The following is a 7,500-nucleotide window of genomic DNA, read 5'->3' as shown; positions in this document are numbered from 1 at the left end:
CAATAAACCTCAGAATCATGAGCATCATTCATGGAAGATTCAACAATAAACCTCAGAATTATGAGCATCACCTATGGAAGGTTCAACAATAAACCTCAGAATTATGAGCATCACCCATGGAAGGTTCAACAATAAACCTCAGAATTATGAGCATCACCCATGGAAGATTCAACAATAAACCTCAGAATTATGAGCATCACCTATGGAAGGTTCAACAATAAACCTCAGAATTATGAGCATCACCCATGGAAGATTCAACAATAAACCTCAGAATTATGAGCATCACCCACGGAAGATTCAACGATAAACCTCAGAATTATGAGCATCACCCACGGAAGATTCAACAATAAACCTCAGAATTATGAGCATCACCCACGGAAGATTCAACAATAAACCTCAGAATTATGAGCATCACCCACGGAAGATTCAACAATAAACCTCAGAATTATGAGCATCACCCACTGAAGATTCAACAATAAACCTCAGAATTATGAGCATCACCCACTGAAGATTCAACAATAAACCTCAGAATTATGAGCATCACCCACTGAAGATTCAACAATAAACCTCAGAATTATGAGCATCACCTATGGAAGGTTCAACAATAAACCTCAGAATTATGAGCATCATAAACCTCAGAACAACAATAAACCTCAGAATTATGAGCATCACCCACGGAAGATTCAACAATAAACCTCAGAATCATGAGCATCACCCATGGAAGATTCAACAATAAACCTCAGAATTATGAGCATCATCCATGGAAGATTCAACAATAAACCTCAGAATTATGAGCATCACCCACTGAAGATTCAACAATAAACCTCAGAATCATGAGCATCACCCACGGAAGATTCAACAATAAACCTCAGAATCATGAGCATCATCCACGGAAGATTCAACAATAAACCTCAGAATCATGAGCATCATCCATGGAAGATTCAACAATAAACCTCAGAATCATGAGCATCACCCATGGAAGATTCAACGATAAACCTCAAAATTATGAGCATCACCCATGGAAGATTCAACGATAAACCTCAGAATTATGAGCATCACCTATGGAAGGTTCAACAATAAACCTCAGAATTATGAGCATCACCCACGGAAGATTCAACAATAAACCTCAGAATTATGAGCATCACCCATGGAAGATTCAACAATAAACCTCAGAATCATGAGCATCATCCATGGAAGATTCAACAATAAACCTCAGAATCATGAGCATCATCCATGGAAGATTCAACAATAAACCTCAGAATTATGAACATCATCCATGGAAGATTCAACAATAAACCTCAGAATCATGAGCATCATCCATGGAAGATTCAACAATAAACCTCAGAATCATGAGCATCATCCACGGAAGATTCAACAATAAACCTCAGAATCATGAGCATCACCCATGGAAGATTCAACAATAAACCTCAGAATTATGAGCATCACCCATGGAAGATTCAACAATAAACCTCAGAATTATGAGCATCACCCATGGAAGATTCAACAATAAACCTCAGAATTATGAGCATCACCCACGGAAGATTCAACGATAAACCTCAGAATCATGAGCATCACCCATGGAATGTTCAACAATAAACCTCAGAATTATGAGCATCATCCACGGAAGATTCAACTATTAACCTCAGAATTATGAGCATCATCCACGGAAGATTCAACAATAAACCTCAGAATTATGAGCATCACCCATGGAAGATTCAACAATAAACCTCAGAATTATGAGCATCACCCATGGAAGATTCAACAATAAACCTCAGAATCATGAGCATCACCCACGGAAGATTCAACAATAAACCTCAGAATTATGACAACAATAAACCTCAGAATGGAAGATTCAACAATAAACCTCAGAATTATGAGCATCAACGATAAACTCAATGAGCATCACCCACGGAAGATTCAACAATAAACCTCAGAAATGGAAGATTCAACTATAAACCTCAGAATTATGAGCATCACCCACGGAAGATTCAACAATAAACCTCAGAATTATGAGCATCACCCACGGAAGATTCAACAATAAACCTCAGAATTATGAGCATCACCCATGGAAGATTCAACAATAAACCTCAGAATTATGAGCATCACCTATGGAAGGTTCAACAATAAACCTCAGAATTATGAGCATCATCCATGGAAGATTCAACAATAAACCTCAGAATTATGAGCATCATCCATGGAAGATTCAACAATAAACCTCAGAATTATGAGCCTCATCCATGGAAGATTCAACAATAAACCTCAGAATTATGAGCATCACCTATGGAAGATTCAACAATAAACCTCAGAATTATGAGCCTCATCCATGGAAGATTCAACTATAAACCTCAGAATTATGAGCATCACCCACGGAAGATTCAACAATAAACCTCAGAATTATGAGCCTCATCCATGGAAGATTCAACAATAAACCTCAGAATTATGAGCATCACCCATGGAAGATTCAACAATAAACCTCAGAATTATGAGCCTCATCCATGGAAGATTCAACTATAAACCTCAGAATTATGAGCATCACCCACGGAAGATTCAACAATAAACCTCAGAATTATGAGCCTCATCCATGGAAGATTCAACTATAAACCTCAGAATTATGAGCATCACCCACGGAAGATTCAACAATAAACCTCAGAATTATGAGCCTCATCCATGGAAGGTTCAACTATAAACCTCAGAATTATGAGCATCATCCATGGAAGATTCAACAATAAACCTCAGAATTATGAGCATCACCTATGGAAGATTCAACAATAAACCTCAGAATTATGAGCATCATCCACGGAAGATTCAACAATAAACCTCAGAATTATGAGCATCACCCATGGAAGATTCAACGATAAACCTCAGAATTATGAGCATCACCCACGGAAGATTCAACAATAAACCTCAGAATTATGAGCATCACCCATGGAAGATTCAACAATAAACCTCAGAATTATGAGCATCATCCACGGAAGATTCAACGATAAACCTCAGAATTATGAGCATCATCCACGGAAGATTCAACAATAAACCTCAGAATTATAAACATCAACCATAGAAAGTTCAACGATTAACCTCAAAATTATGAACATCACCCAGCTGTTTATCCCGCGTCACTGAAATAGATATACTCAAATCGGGTATTTGTTTACCTGTTGTTACACCTCTCGTGAAGCCATTATTTACCACTGGAACGGGAGACGGACCAGGAAAACCCCTTTGATGTAGCGGTGTGTGTAGAGGTATCCTTTGTCGGGTGGCTACCTTGGAGATGTAGTTCTAGGAACACATCCGAAGTCTATTATCATGAAATATGTAAATCTTGATCATTACTGAACTTCAAGTTTGTATATCCTGAGTTCAAAGAGATTCCCTTGATAATCAGTATGTCTAACGGTTGGTATGGGACCGTCGGTATGTATGTATTTCGTCATTGAAACCTTATATATAAAATCGATGAATTAATAGATACACAGGCGTATCTACGGTGCATGCACGCACGCACACACACACACACACACACACACACATAAATACATCTATTTTTGTTTTCTTTAAGACGATTTTTCCTAATAATTCCAACACCTTATTACCAACCAATATAAATCTCGACAGAAAAAAAATCTAAACAACCAATCATTTACCAAAGGCGTTTTGAGTGCCATGTTGACTAGGTTGTAATTATTTCCCCGGCGTAAGGAACGAGAGAACGAATGGCATTGACTATAGAACAAAGGAGCGTGACACTTGACACCTGACAGTTGACAGTTGACTCGGTGGATGGGCGGAGATGCAGCTTCAAAGGACGTGTTCGAGGATTTTTTTTTTAGGAATATATAGATAATTGTGCTGCAGTTGTTAATGATCGTGGATATGTGATTGATTGTGAAAATGAATAATGTTGAAATAATGATAATGATCAAAATGATGATAGTAGGAGGGATAATTTTTTTTATATTATAATCTTAAATTAATAATCTTAATCCGAACAATAATGATAATGGGGATAAGGATACAACAAATAATAATCATAGTAGGGATAATAATAACAATGATTATAGTCATAATAATAATAATGGCGATAATAATGATGATATAATCTATTTTGAGTGATTTTTTTCTATTTTCCAACAAACTTAGGAGACCCATAAGTAATCGGGTATTGAAAGGGGAGAAGACACAAAAAAAACCGCCAAACTCGACCCCAAAAAATCTGGTTAAGTTTTGAACAGCTTTAAGATACAAGGAAAATGGTACATGTAGTCGGCTAGAACGGAAATTATATGACAATTTTCATTCAGAGCGCTTCCTTCGCAAATTGTTCATAAAGAAGCAATACTTTTTCTTCGAAGTCACTCACGATGTTTATAGTACGATGTCAAGCCTACATTGACCGCGTAACTCATTTCTGCGGCATGTCAACTAGTTCGTGTATTACTACGCCATTGAAAAAAACCCATCAATTCTGGTTGAAAGTTTCTTTCCTTTCACGATTATATGATTTTTTAAAAATCATTTATATTAAACTGTGGACGTGCGTATTCGCTACCGGGCGATTTGACAGTTCCTCGGTCGCCATTCCTTGAGTAGCGCCGGTGAGAATCTTTTTGTTATTCTCCGATCAATATTATGGAAAAAATGGAAAAAAAGGGACATCAGTATCCGTCTCGGTGTAATATCAGAGCCCATAAATTGCCCCAAGTGTTGAAATTGTGCATTTTTGATGGAAGCAATCGAGACGAAATCGCCGGAGCCGAAAAAAAGGTGTAATATCGCTTTTTCTCTGTACGAAGGTATGTGGTTTTCTGACAGCAAATTACATGCTGAAACAAACGTATAAACAATGAGGCAATATCTATCATCATGCAAGGTCCTCTCTCCCCCGGGGGTCCAGGGGACAGACAGAACCCCCTTGGCTAGGGCGTTAGGTGGGACACATGATTAGAACGCAATATTTAAAAACCACGGGGGTCCAGGGGCTTTTAATTAAGTGGAGTTTTTAAGTGTATTACCACCGGGTTTGCCGAAAGTGTTCCCTTCGAATTTTAAAAGTCGGCGCTTCGGTACGTAGATCTTGATTAAAGGTAGACACGGCCATTTTTAACGGTTTTGTTGTTTATTACGCGCTTGTATTGCATATATATTACATAAAAGCTTGTAATTTCCCTGATATACTTCATACTTTCCCCTACAATCGTGACTTTAACAATTCCAGAAACAGTCATTTGCGGTAGAAAACGATAGCAGATTCACGTAAAACACATCAAGAAAAAGTACAGACAAAAATTTAAATTTGCGAAAGTCGATGGCTGCATGAAACTGGACATATATCAAAAATCTTTAAAAAAACGACGTATGAATCACACAATCCTTCGTAAACGCTTAACAGAGGCAAGTCTCCGGACCCCTTCCCATGGGGCATTCCCTACTCCCTTCCCCTGGGACATTTCCTCCCCCTTCCCCCTGGGGCATTCCCTCCCCCCTCCCCTGAGATATTCCTTACCCCCTTTCCCCTGGGACATTCCTTACCCCCTCCCCCTTTCCCCTGGGGTATTCCTTACCCCCTTCCCCTGGGACATTTCTTATCCCCTTCTCCTGGGGGTATTCATCTCCCCTCCCCCTGGGGCATTCCCTATCGGTGTGAAGCCCCCTTCCCCTTACGTAATTAGCTTACCTTCTAATTTGTCACTTCGGGCGTCTCTCGTGCACTCGTCGCTCCTATTACGGCACTGTAAACTATTTAAATTGACACCAGGATCACTTGAATAACGCACAAGTTTGATATTTCCTTCTATAAACAGGTCGTATCCGTAGTCACACTCGGCACGTGTAACACTCGGTTCGGTTCGCCACGAGGCTCGAAATGACAGTTAAAAAAAAAAGAAAAAAAAAAGACAGTAGATTTGCGTAAGACAAATGCCGTTCAAACTTGCGTAAAATTTTAAGAATTGTGTAACATTTCGTAATTAGTAGAAATATAGGAACATGTCGTTTCATATATAGGAATGCTGAATAAGAGCTGAATTAAAAAATATTGTTGATATAAAGGGGTATTCATCTAGTTCTTAATTTACTAGAGGTGTGCAACGCCATCTGTTGCCTGAACAGGGAAACTTATAGTATTGTTTACATTCGAGGTGGTTCGAGATAACGAGGTCTCAGGACTAGTCTAGGACGCCCGGCCGTCTCATTTAGTATTATCAATAATAAAAGTAGAAGATAGTAATGATAAGGATAGTGATGGTAATAATAATAATAGTAATAACAATAATAATGATGATAATAATAATAATGATAGTAGTTGTAGATAGTAATGATAATAGTAATAATAATAATAATGATAATAATAATAATAGTAACAATAATAATAATAATGATAATAATAATGATAATAGTTGTAGTAATAGATAGTAATAATGAGGATGAGGAGGGGGATGAGGAGGAAGAGGAGGAGGAAGAGGAGGAGGAAGAAAAGGAGGAGGAGGAGGATAACGATAATAATAATGATAATAATGATAGGGATAATGATATTGATAATAGTAGTCATGATAAAGATAATAATAATGATGATAGTGATGATAACGATCATAATGATAATAATAGTAATGATAATGATAATGATAATCATTATGGATGGGAATATTAAAAATGATGATCATGATTATGATGATATCAAGAATGATAGTATATCGCAATGATAATGATATTAATGATTATGATGAAAATTATAATGATGATAATTATAATGTCAATGAAAATAATGATAATAATAACGATGCTAATAATAATGATAACAATAATAAAAATGATAATAATGATAACAATAATAATAACGATAATCAAAAAGAAAATTGACAGCAACAATTACAAAACAAAAACAAGAACAACAAAAGCATACTAGGAAAAAAAGACCTGCAAAAAAAGGCGACAAACACAAACAGCGACAAACACAAAGAACAAATAACAACAAAGAACAAACAACAACACTATTCCCAACAACCACACTGACCACACAGCTCCCAATCCCTCGACATCAACGACCAACCGAACCTCCCAACAGCTTAGACCTTCACGGCATCAATCCCATGTCTTCCTCCGCCCACCCACCCTCTCACCAACCCACACACCCACCCACCCTCTCATCCTCCCGCCCACAAGCCCACCCACCCACACACACACCCAATCATCAATCCCATGTCCTCCACCCGCCCAACCACCCTCTCACCCACCCAACTTCTCACCCGCCCACCCACCCACCCACCCACCCAATCATCAATCCCATGTCCTCCATCCACCCACCCTCTCACCCAGCCACCCACCCACACACCCAGCCACCCACCCTCTCACCCACCCACCCTCTCACCCACCCATACACCCTCACACCCACCCACCCACACACCCAATCATCAATCCCATGTCCTCCACCCGCCCACCCACCCACCCATCCTCTCACCCACCCACCCACCCACCCACCCAATCACCTCCCCCTTTGTCCCTCCC

The 7,500-nt window shown here is 38.8% G+C and overlaps 1 protein-coding gene across 1 annotated transcript in view; it reads left to right on the top strand.

Moving 5' to 3' along the window:
- The window catches only part of LOC122258365 (uncharacterized), a 27,177-nt gene that overhangs the window by 3,303 nt on the left and 16,374 nt on the right, over positions 1-7,500 (top strand). The gene's annotated exons all lie outside the window — the stretch shown is intronic.

This window comes from Penaeus japonicus, unplaced genomic scaffold (assembly GCF_977035675.1).
Source record: "Penaeus japonicus unplaced genomic scaffold, GWHDUDI00000001_assembly GWHDUDI00000017, whole genome shotgun sequence".
Taxonomy (NCBI): domain Eukaryota; kingdom Metazoa; phylum Arthropoda; class Malacostraca; order Decapoda; family Penaeidae; genus Penaeus; species Penaeus japonicus.
Note: the sequence above shows the minus strand (reverse complement) of the source record. Positions and strands in the feature narration are given on the sequence as shown.